The sequence below is a fragment of the Phacochoerus africanus genome, chromosome X (assembly GCF_016906955.1).
Source record: "Phacochoerus africanus isolate WHEZ1 chromosome X, ROS_Pafr_v1, whole genome shotgun sequence".
Taxonomy (NCBI): Eukaryota; Metazoa; Chordata; class Mammalia; order Artiodactyla; family Suidae; genus Phacochoerus; species Phacochoerus africanus.
In genome coordinates, this window is record NC_062560.1 from 73,515,051 (window position 1) to 73,528,345 (window position 13,295).

General features: G+C 35.3%; 1 protein-coding gene across 1 annotated transcript in view; it reads left to right on the forward strand.

Moving 5' to 3' along the window:
• Positions 1 to 13,295, forward strand: part of DACH2 (dachshund family transcription factor 2) — a 560,533-nt gene that overhangs the window by 433,339 nt on the left and 113,899 nt on the right. The window lies entirely within an intron of this gene.

Consider the following 13,295-nt stretch of genomic DNA (forward strand, 5'->3'; position numbering starts at 1 on the left):
CAGAAACTTGTATCTACGTAAACAAAGCAAGTTAAAGAAGGAATAAATTAAGGTAAGTTACATATATATATATATATATATATATATATATATATATATATATATATATATGATTTAACAAATAAACTGTTCAAAATAATGGTAACAATGATGTATTGAGTGATTATACCTTATGGAAAAGTGATATATATATATGATGGTGATGCTATAAGGGACAGGGAGGAGGAATTGGAAATATTCTGCCATGAGGTACTTGCACTACCCATGAAGTTATTTAATGATATTTAAAAGCAGATTTAAATAAATTGTAAAATATATGTTACAAACTCCAAGGAAATCATTAAAAATTTTAAAAAATTAAGTATAATTAACATGCTAAAAGAAGAGAGAAAAGTGAATCATATAAACTGCTCACAAGAGAAAAGAGAAAGCAAAAACAGAGTGGAAGACAAGGTTTTAGAAAAAGGAAAAAACAAGGACAAGAATAGAAAACATTAACAAATATAGCTATTATCCAACTATCATAATCACTTCAAATATGATTGGTCTATATACACCAATTAAAGACATACACTGCCCCATGTGTGTTAGTGACCTGGGATGTTGATGATATTTCCAGTACTTAAAAACAACATACTTCCTATATAATCATGTATCAAAAAAAAGGCAAAAACCACAGCAATTAAAATGGAGACTATCAGAGTAGATAAGAAAACAAGAGCAAACTATTTGTTTTCTATAAAAAACTCACTTTAAATACAAAGACACATATTTATTAAAAATAAAGGAGTTCCCACTATGGTGCAGTGGGTTAAAGAATCTGGCATTGCTGCAGCTGTGGCATAGGTCAGAGCTGTGGCTCGAATTCAGTCTCTGGCCTGGGAACTTCCATACACCGTGGACATTGGCCTTAAAAAAATTAAAGAATTGGAGGCAGTGTGGCTGAGATGGAAGAGTAGGAAGACCATGATCTCACCTCCTCCCAAGGTTACAACTATTTACAAAGCAACTATCTCTGAGAATGACCTGAAAACTAGCAGAAAACATCCACAACTAAAGACATAAAGAAAGAACCACAACAAGATAGATAGGAGGGGTGGAGATTGGTATTGTCAGGATCCACACATAGAGTAGGTAATGCAAATATGGGAAGCTAATCACAATTGCAGAGGTTCTTCCCAGAGGGAGAGTTGTCTAAGCTCCACATCAGGCTCTCTAGTCCAGGGGTCTTGAATCAGACATATAAAGCCCCAGAGCATCTGCCTTTGAAGACCAGAAGAGTTTGTGTAAGGAGAGCCAATGGGCTATATGAAATAGAGACTCTGCTCTTAAAGAGTGCACACAAAATCTCATGGAGTCCCAGCATGAAGACAGTAATTTGAAAGAAGATTGGGCCTGACCTACTTGCTGATTTTGGAGAGCCTCTCAGAAAGACAAGATGCAACTGGGACTCCTCCTGGGGACATAGACTCTGCCAGTAGCCATTTTTTGGAAATCATCTTATCATGAGGATACCAGTATTGGCAAGTAACATTTTGGAGTTCTCCTTCTAGTCTATTAGCACTGCAGGTTTACAACCCCACTAGTGGGCTAGCATGAGTCCCTGCCTTGCCCAGCAAAGCAGCCAGCCACATGGGGACCTATGCCTACCCACCAACAGGTCTGTAACAGTCATAGGATCCCCCAGGTGATATACCCAGCCAAGCTGGGAATTGGCCCCGACCACCAGTGTGTTGGCATTGGCCTTAGGCCCCACTGGCCACACAGGGAACTGCTCCAGGAACAAGTCCCGCCCACTAGCAGACTGGTACCAGCTCAAGGCCTCATATCCAGCCATCCCAGGATGTGGTCTCAGTAACCAGTGGGTGTTTGGAGCCCACGAACCAGCCATGCTGATAACTATCATCCCCCCACCAGTGGGCTGGCATAAGCCCTGAGATTACCTGAGTGGTGTAGCCAGCCTTGCTAGGACCCAGCCCTACCCACCTGTGGGCCTGAAGCCATTGCACAAATACCACAGCCTGAAGACATTGCACAGATACTGCAGCTGAATGGCATGGAGACTAACCCCACCTCCCAGTGTGCCCATAGTCAATAACTCCATCACAATAGAAGAGCTCATGCAGCCCAGAGAGAGTGCACCTCTAGTGCATATAGCTCTGCTGACCAAAGGGTTCGTGCTGCAGTGCCCCATAGGATGTCTCCTACATAGGGCCAATTCTCCAAAATCAGGAAGTGTAACCAACCTACTTTATACATAGAAATATAGAGAAAATTAGACAAAATAGGAGACAGAGGAATGTATTCCAAACAAAGGAATAAGTCAAAATTACTGAAGAAGAACTTAGCAAAGTGGAGATAAGCAAACTCTACCCAATAAAGAGTTCAAGTTAATGATCATAAAGATGCTAAAATAGCTCAGGAGAAGAATTGATGAACAGAGTGAGAAGCTTAACAAAGACTTATAAAATATAAAGAAGAACTAAACAGAAATACAATACAATAACCTAAATTAAAAAATCAAACTGACAAGTTTTGCACAGCAAAGGGAACTATTAAAAACAAACAGACAACTTACAGAATGGGAGAAAATAGTTTCAATCAATGTAACTGACAAGGGCTTAATCTCTAAAATATGCAAACAACTTATACAACTCAACAGCAAAAAAGCAAACAACCCAACTGGAAAAAGGGAGAAAAGACCTGAATAGACATTTCTCCAAAGAAGATATACAGATGGCTTGACCAACAAGCACAAAAAAAGATGTTCAACATCACTGATTATTAAAGAAATGCAAGTCAAAACTAATGTGAGTTACCACCTCATGACAGCCAGAATGGCCATCATTAATAAGTCCACAAATAACAAATGCTGGAAGGGGTGTGGAGAAAAGGGAACCTTCCTGCACTGTTGGTGGGAATGTAAGCTGGTACAACCACTATGGAAAATAGTATGGAGGTACCTTAGAAAACTATATATAGGATTACCATATGACCCAGCAATCCCACTCTTGGGCAAAACTTTCCTCGAAAAAGACACATGTACCTGTATGTTCATTCCAGCACTATTCACAATAGCCAAGACATGGAAACAACCTAAATGTCCATTGACAGATGAATGGATGAATAAAATGTGGTATATATACACAATAGAATACTACTCAGCCACAAAAAAGAACAAAATATTGCCATTTGCAACAACATGGATGGAACTAGAGACTCTCATACTAAGTGAAGTCAGAAAGACAAATACCATATGATTTCACTTATATCTGGAATCTAATAGGTGGCACAAATGAACCTTTCCACAAAAAAGAAAATCATGGACATGAAGAACACTTGTGGTTGCCAAGAGCTAGGGGGAGGGAATAGGACAGACTGGGAATTTGGAGTTGCAAACTATTGTCTTTGGAATGGATAAACAATGAGATCTGTGCAGCACTGGGAACTATGCATGGTCACTTGTGATGGAGCATGATAATGTGCGAAAAAAGAATCTATACATGCATGTGTGACTGGGTCACCCTTCTGTGCAGTAGAAAATTGACAGAACACTATAAATCAGCTATAATGGAAAAAATAAAAATCATTATAAAAACTAAAAAAGAAAAAAGTGATGAAAGTGAAAAACCTGCAAACAAGATTAAGTAAGCTGGCAAGGCTACCATTCATATTTGAAGAAGAGGTAGTTTTACAGACAAGCAAAAACTAGAGTTCAGCACCACTAAAATGGCTTTACAAGAAATGTTAAAACTACTTAAGAGGAAAAGAAAAGACCACATCAAGAAATATAAAAATTATGAAAGGAAATATCTCATTGGTAAAGGCAAATATACAAGAAAGGTAGTAGATCAACCACTTAATCTAGTAGGAAGGTTCAAAGATAAAAGTAAAGTCATCTATAGCCACAATAATTTGCTAAGTGGTACACACACACACACACACACACACATAGTAAAACATGATGCCAAAAACATTACATGTGAAGGATGGGGATAAAATACAAGGTTGTTAGACTCTGTTGATGTTTAAGAGATCATCAACTTAATATGTGGAACATATGGTAAACACAAACTAAGAACCATAATAGATACAGATACAAAGGAGAAAGCATCCAAACATAATATTAGAGATAGTCATCAAATCACAAGGGAAGAGAGAAAAAATCAAAAAGTAATAAAAGAAAACTTCAAAAACAACCAGAAAGTGGAGTTCCCATCATGGCTCAGTGGTTAATGAATCTGACTAGGAACAATGAAGTGGCAGGTTTGATCCCTGGCCTCACTCAGTGGGTTAAGGATCTGGCATTGCTGTGAGCTGTGGTGTAGGTCACAGATGTGGCTCAGATCCCATGTTGCTGTGCTCTGGCATAAGCTGGTGGCTACAGCTCTGATTCGACCGCTAGCCTGGGAACCTCCATATGCCATGGGAATAGCCCTAGAAAAGACAAAAAAAAGTAATTAATAAAATGACAATAAGTACATATCCATCAATAATTACTTTAAATGTAATTGGACTAAATATTCCAATCTAAAGAAACAGATATGGCTATATGGGTTGAAAAAATGACCCATACATATGCTGCCTACAAGAGACTCACTTCAGATCTAAAGGCACACACAGACTGAAACAGAGAAGGTGGAAAAAGATGCTTTATGCAAGTTGAAAAGAAGAAAGCTGGGATAGCAATACTTGTATCAGATAATGTAAAATTTATTATTTATTTATTTATTTATTTTTTGTCTTTTTGCCATTTCTTGAGCTGCTCCCGTGGCATATGGAGGTTCCCAGGCTAGGAGTCTAATCAGAGCTGTAGCTGCCAGCCTACCCCAGAGCCACAGCAACGTGGGATCCGAGCCACGTCTGCAACCTACACCACAGCTCATGGCAACACTGGATCATTAACCCACTGAGCAAGGGCAGGGATCAAACCCACAACCTCATGGTTCCTAGTAGGATTCGTTAATCACTGTGCCATGATGGGAACTCCAGATAATGTAAAATTTAAAACAAAAACTATATCAAGAGAAACAAAAGCATTACATAATGATAAAAGGATCAATCCAAGAATTAGACATACCAATTGCAACTATATATATATAAGCCCAACATAGGAACACCTCAATACATAAAGAAAATATTATCAAACCTAATGGGAGAATTTCACAGTAACACAAAAATAGTAGGTGACTTTTACACCTTATTTACATCAGTGGATCTATCACTCAGATAAAATCACTCCTTAACTGACACATTAGATCAGGTGGAATTAATAGATAATATATAGATCATTCCATACACCAGCAGCTGAATATACATTCTTTGCAAGTGTGCATGGAACAGTTTCTAGAATAGATCACATGCTGGGCCACAAAACAAGTCTCAATAAATTTAGGAGGGTTGAAATCATGTCAAGCATCTTTTCCCACCACAACACTATGACAATAGAAATCAGCCATAAGAAAAAGAACTGCAAAAATACAAACATGTGGAGGCTGCACAGTATGCTACTAAACAATCAATGGGTCACTAATAAATCAAAAAGGAAATAAAAAAATACCTGGAGACAAATGGAAATGAAAACACAGTAATTCAAAATCAATGGGAAACAAAAGCATTCTAAGAAGGATGTTTATGGTGATATTAGCTCACTTCAGGAAACATGAAAAACCTCAACCAACTTAACTTTGCACTTAAAGGAACTAGAAAAAGAAGAACAAACAAAACCCAAAGTTAGTAGAAAGAAATAATAAAGATCAGAGCCGAAATAAATGATACAGAGACAAAAATATTAAAGATTAAGAAACTGAAAGTTAATTCTCTGAAAAGATAAACAAATTGATAAATCTTTAGATAGATTCATGAAAACAAACAGAAGACCCAACTAAAAAAATTCAACAATGAAAAAGGATAATTTAAACCAATGCCACAAAAATACAAAGGATCCTAAGAGATTACAGTGAACAATTACATGCCTATAAAATGTAAAAGCTAGAAGAAATGAAAAAACATACAATCCTCCAAGATTGAATCTGGGAGAAAGAGAAAATATGAACAGACTAGTAATGAAATTGAATAAGTAATAGAAAAACTCCCAACAAATGAAAGTCCAGTAATAGCCTCACAGGTGCATTCTACCATATACTTAGAGAGGAGTTAATGATTATCATTCCCAAACTATTCCAAAATATTGAAGAAGAAACCCTTTTGAACACATTCCATGAGGCCAACATCACACTTATACCAAAACTAGAGACACCACAAAAAAAGAAAATTAGAGGCAGTATCACTGATGAACATAGGATGCAAAATTCCTCAACAAAATATTAGCAAACCGTTTCAACAATATGTTAAAAAGATCGTATATTGTGATCAAGGGGAATTTATTCCCATGAAGCAAGAATGGTTCAATATCAGCAACTCAGCCCACATAATTCACCACATTAAGAAAACAAAGGAGGAGTTCCTGTCGTGGCACAGTGGTTAATGAATCTGACTGGGAACCATGGGGTTGAAGGTTCAATCCCTGGCCTTGCTCAGTGGGTCGAGGGTCTGGTGTTGTTGTGAGCTGTGGTGTAGGTTGCAGATGTGGCTTGGATCCCACTTTGCTGTGGCTCTGGCATAGGCCAGTGACTACGACTCTGATTGGACCTCCCCTAGCTTGGGAATCTCCATATGCCATGGAGTGGCCCTAGAAAAGCCACAAAGAAAAAAAAAAAAAAACGGAGGATAAAAATCATCTCAATATATGGAGAAAAAGCTCTTGACAAAATCCAACATCTATTTATTTTAAAGACTCTTAACAATGTTGGGATAGAGGAAATATATCAATATATAATAAAAGCCATATATTATAGGCCAACCCCCAACATCATAAACAGTGGTGGAAAGCTAAAAGTACTTCATCTAAGATCAGGAACAAGTCAAGGATGCCCACTCTCACCACTTTTATTTAATATTATTCTAGCCACAACAATCAGATTTAAAAAAAAAATCCAAATTGAAAGAGAAGAAAAAATTGGCACTGTTTGCAAATGACATTATACTATGTTAGAACACTCTAAATATACAACCAAAAACTTTTACATCTAAAAAATAAATTCAGTGAAATTGTAGGAAACCAAATTAATATGTAGAAATCTATTGAAATCCTATATACTAACAATGAATTATCATAAAGAGAAAATAAAACAATTCCATTTTCAATTGCATGAAAAAGCATAATATACCTAGGAATATACCTAACCAAGAAGTTAAAAAGACTTTTACTCAGAAAACTATTGGAGACGGATGAAAGAAATTAAAGATATCACAAATGGAAGATATGCACTATGCTCAAAGTGTTGGAAGATTGCTAAAATGACCATACTACCCAAAGCAATGTACAAATTCAATGCAAACCCAATCAAAATACCAATGGCATTTCCCACAGAACTAGAAGAAATAATTCTACAATTTGTATGGAATCCCAAAAGACTCCAAAATAATCTTGAAAAAGAAAAAAATTAGAGTTCCCATTGTGGCTCAGTGGTGATGAACCCAAATAATATCCATGAGGATGCAGTTTTGATCCCTGGCCTTGCTCAGTGGGTTAAGGATCTGGAGTTGTTGTAAGCTGCAGTGTAGGTTGCAGACATGGCTTGGATCTGGCATTGCTGTGGCTGTGGTATAGGCTGGCAGCTGCAGCTCCATTTTGACACCTAGACTGGGAACTTGCATATGCTGTGGGTGCAGCCATTAAAAAAAAAGAAAAAGAAAAAGAAAAAAAAAGAAAAGAAAAGACAAATACCATATGATTTCACTTATATCTGGAATCTAATATATGGCACAAATGAACCTTTTCACAGAAAATAAAATCATGGGCATGGATAACAGACTTGTGGTTGCCAAGAGCTAGGGGGAGGGAATAGGACAGACTGGGAATTTGGGGTTAACAGATGCAAACTCTTGCCTTTGGAATGGATAAGCAATGGGATCCTGCTGTACAGCACTGGTAACTATGCCTGGTCACTTGTGATGGAGCATGATAATGTGCGAAAAAAGAATGTATACATGTATGTGTGACTGGGTCACCTTTCTGTGAAGTAGAAAATTGACAGAACACAGTAAATCAGCTGTAATGGAAGAAATAAAAATCATTTAAAAATTAAAAAAGAATAAATAAAAGAAAAAAAAAGAACAAAGCTGGAGGTAATTCCTCTCTGATCTCAAATTATACTTCAAAGCTATAGTAATCAAAACAGTATGGTACTGGCACAAGAACAAACACATACATTTATGAAACAGAATAGGGAGCCCAGAAGTGATTCCAGACTTGCATGGTCAATTAATCTATGACAAGGAAGGCAAAACTTACCATGTGGTAACACAGCCCTATCAGTAAATAGTGTTGGGAAACTGGATAGCCACATGCAAAAGAATCAAATTGGGCTACATTCTCACACTATGTACACAGATAAACTCAAAACAGATTAAAGACTTAAATTTAAGGCCTGAAACAGAAAACTCTTATAACAAACTATAGGCAGTAAAGTCTTAGACATTTGTCTTAGCAATATTTTTTTTGGATATGTGTCCTCAGGTAAGAGAAACAAAAGCTAAAATAATCAACTGGGACTACATCAAACTAAAAAAGCTTTTGCACAGTGAAGGAAAGTATTTATTTTTATTTTTAGCTTTTTAGGGCTGCACCCATGGCATATGGACGTTCCCAGGCTTGGGGTCAATTCAGAGCTACAGCAATGCAGGATCCAAGCTGAGTCTGCAACCTGTACCACAGCTCACAGCAATGCCAGATCCTTAACCCACTGAGTGAGGCCAGGGTTTGAACCTGAATCCTCATGGACATCAGTCAGATTCATTTCCGCTTTACCACAATAGGAACTCTGAAGGAAACTATTAAAAGAAAAGGCTGCCTATTGAAAGGGAGACAATATTTGCAGTAGATATATCTGATAAGGCATTCATATCCAAAATATACAAAAAATTCATACAACAACTTAAAAAAAATCACCTGATTAAAAATTGAGCAGAGGACCTTACTAGACATTTTCCAAAGAAGACATATAGATGGTCAAAGGACACATGAAAAGATGCTCACCATCACTATTCATCGGAGAAATGCAAATAAGAAGCAAAATGAGATATCACCTTATTCCCATAAGAATGACAATTAACACAAAGATAATTAATAACAAGTATTGTCAAGAATGTGGGGTAAAGGAACCCTCATGTACTATTGATGGAATGTACATTGGTTCAGCCACTATAGAAAATGATAAGGAGGTTCCTCAAAAAATTAAAAATAGAATGAGCATACCATCAAGTCCTGGGTATTTATCTGGAAAAAAAAAACACACTAATTTGAAAGGAAATACACAGCTAAGTGTTCACGGCAGCATGAACTGCTGCCATTTATAGTGGCCAAGATATGGTAGCCACCTGAATGCCTATGTATGTATAGGCCTATACGTATATATACAATGGAATATTAGCCATAAAAAAGAATGAAATCTTGCCATTTGCAACAACATGGATAGACCCTGGAGGGTATTATGCTTAGTGGAATAAATCAGACAAGGAAAAATAAATACTATATTTTTCACTATATATGGAATTTGAAAAACAAAACAAATGAACAAATATTTAAAAAATAGATACAGACTCATAGATTCGGAGAACAAACTAGTAGTTATCAAAAGGAACAAGCATGGGGGGAAGTCAATATAGGTGCTGGGGATTAAGAGGTACAAACTATCAGTTTTAAAATAAATAGGTTACAGTGACATAATGAACAGGGAATGGGGTCAATATTTTATAATAACTTTGTATGATGTATAATCTATAACTATAATCACTAAGTTGTACATCTGAAACTAATAAAATATTATAAGTCAATTACACTTCAAATTTAAAAAAAAAAACTCAAAAATGGGCCAAAAACTTCGAGACACTTCATCAAATGAGATATACAGATGAGAAATAAGCATATGAAAACATACTCAACATCATATTTCATTAGGGAATTTCAAATTAAAAATGAGATACCTCTGCACACCTATTAGAATGGCTAAAATCCAAAACTCCATTGACATTAATTGCTGGAATGGATGTGGAACAACAGGAACTCTCATTCATTGCTGGTGAGAATGCAATATGGTACAGCCATATTGGAAAGCATTTGGTAGTTTCTCATGAAGCTAAACATATTCTCCCCTGTTTATCCAAATGAAATTGAAAACTATTTCCACATAAATATCTACATACCAATGTTTTTAGCAACTTTATTCATTGTTTCTAAAAGTTGGAAGCAACCATGGTCTCCTTCATTAGTGAATGAGTAAACAAACTGTGGTATACCCATATCATGTACAATAATTGGCAATAAAAACAAATGATCTGTGAAGCCTAGAAAAGTCTTGAATGAATCTTAAGTGCATATTGCTAAGTGAAACAAAGCCAGCCTGAAGAGACTAAATATGATATGATTCCACTTATAAGGCATTCAAGAAAAGGCAAATCTATAGAGACATTAAAAGTAAAATATAAGAGGAAGGATAAATAAATGGAGCACGAGGGATTTTTAAGAAGTGAAACTAATTGTTCCATATGATACTGTAATTTTAGATACATGTGCATTTGTCCAAAGCCATAGGAAATGCAATACAAAGAGTGAACCCTAACACACACTATGGACAATTCTGATTCATCTATTGCAACAAATACTGATTTATCCATTGTAACAAATTCTCCACACTAATACATGTCTTGGAAACCAAAGAAGGAAGATTAGAGTATTGCTGAAGTTTGTAGCGTTAATGGCTGGGAGGAGACAGTGCCATGCACTAGTATAAAAGTTATAGGAGTTGCTGGAATACCAAGATGCCTTGGAAATAGTGCTGATAGTGATTGACATGAAAGAGGAAACCCATATTTGTGGTTTTAAAAAAGAGTTTATCTTCATTATCACTCTATTGAAAGTCTGTACATTTCTGACATATGACAAAATGAGTTAGATTGCTGGAGTGTTGTGTATTATTGACAGCTGATGATTTAATATTTTCAGCTTTGGGAAAAGGTTGACTTACATAATTCAGTACTTGCATAGGCTTTGCGTGTGAAACTCATGTGGAGTTACTGTTAAACTTTCCTGTAATAGAAATATTAACTTAAATTTTAGATTATTATAGTCAATTGACAGTTATTGTTGGTCATGATCTGAAGTTGTGACTTTTAAGTCCTTCATGGTTATTTGAAATGTTTAATGAATTATATTTTAAAACTGTCAGTGGGCTGTTAAATTCTGTTTGTGATTTGCATTTAGTTTGCATGTCAACTGGATTTTAAGTAGGCATATGACGATATGGCCAGATGGTATCTGGGTGATGCTGGAAACTTTTGGAGAATGAAGAAAGAGTATCACACTGTTAAGGAAGTGTGAATTGAACAAAAGTTGATTTAACTATTTGAGCGATAAAGGGAGGCACCGATGACTATTTTTCATCTCTATTTTGATCAATCTGCTCTTAAAACACTGAATACACAAAGAATTGAAAGTCTATAATTATCTTGGGTTTGTGTTAAATGAGAAATTTGTATAGAAATCTATTTAGGTTACTAATGCTTGCTTTTATGTTAAGTATAAAGTGAAATTTTAAGGGAAAGATAAACAGTTCTTAATTTATATGTTATGCAATATCCCACCACTATAGCAAAGCTGTATGATGGGTAAAGTATAAAAGGGCGTATATATGTAAGTAATTTTGAAAGACTAACTGAAAATGAACTAGTTTGAAGGTAGGTACAGAAGTCAATTTTGAATTCAGTTCTTACACTCCGATGAGGCTTTAAATTAAAAATCACGGGAAAAAGTTTCACAACTGAAAAGTTCAGTTTGATAGATTGTTCCTAAAAAGGATTCAGAGAGTGAGCCATAAACGAAGTGATAGGGGAAGAGTTTAAAATACTTTTTATTCTCTGGGGATTTGGCATCACAGGGAGTGTAGAATATATTTCTAGGTTTTTTTAATCCTTGTGTAATTCTGGTAACAGAGTATTTTTTGTGGCTGTCTTTATCAGAAATATTGATGACTGTTGTACTCTTTATTTAGAAGTTTCTTTGATTGAGATAATCACTTTAATGTATAAGACCATCTGGATGGGTTTTTTTTTTATTGCATTGTGCTGCCCTTGAAATTTTTTTGTTAATGACTTTAATTCAACCATCATTATTGAACCCAGGAGATAGACCTTAAATCAATTAACAGCATTATTTCTTCTAGCCTCTTTTTCATCCTAAAAATATGTTTTAAGTGTTTGTATTACTATTACTATTGTTTTAAGGACTGAGATTTAAGGGAATATACTTCCTACAGATTCATGTTGTATCATTATTGTGATATGGGAAGCAAGAAAAAATGAAGGGATAGCAAAGAGGAAAAAGAGATGCTATTAACAGTTGATAATTGTGTGTAAGATGAATATAAAAATTTCCCATAGTAGAATTTCTATAGTCTGTAATAATTTAGGGACATTACAGGGAAGCACGTTTTAGAACATCTGTTAAAGATTCCTAGTTTCTGGGCTCACATCCAAAAGAAGGCAAGATTACTGTCTAGACAATAGTTTAAAATACATTGCAAAATGCTATGGTTTACTTATTATAGTCGTGTTAACATCCGTAATGTTTGGCTAACTTTCCCTAGCCTATGTTCAATGGTGTTTCCTCACAAATCCCAACCTTATAATGAATAAGAAGACAATTATTTTTAATTTTCATAATGACATATCTGTGCTACCACAAGTGTAATGTGGATAATACTTAAAAGATATTCTTTAAGAAATTTAAAATGTGTGAAAAATATTTCATGTTGCATAATAAAACAAATAGAATTTTTGACACTACTCAAAGATATTGATATTTGTTATTAAACTGAAAAATAGATTGATATTTTGATAGGGAAATTATTCCTTATTGACAAAGGCTTCAAATTAGAACTATAAGCATTCATTTTACAGATTTTTAACTAAAAGAGTAGGATGTATTCCAAGTCTTATTTTTTTCAATAATTCTGAGGCCTAGAGAATCTATCTCTTGTCTTACTAGCACCATTATGTCTCCTAAAGGAAAAGTTAAGCTAGATAGACACTATCAACACATCAATACATTATGAGGATTAATAAAAAGTTACTTCTTTTACTTAAACAAAAAACTTAAAAATTTTTTATTTTTTTGAGTAAGAAAGTTGAATCACAAATATTTTGGGTATGAGAGGAAGAAAAAGGAATATTGGCAA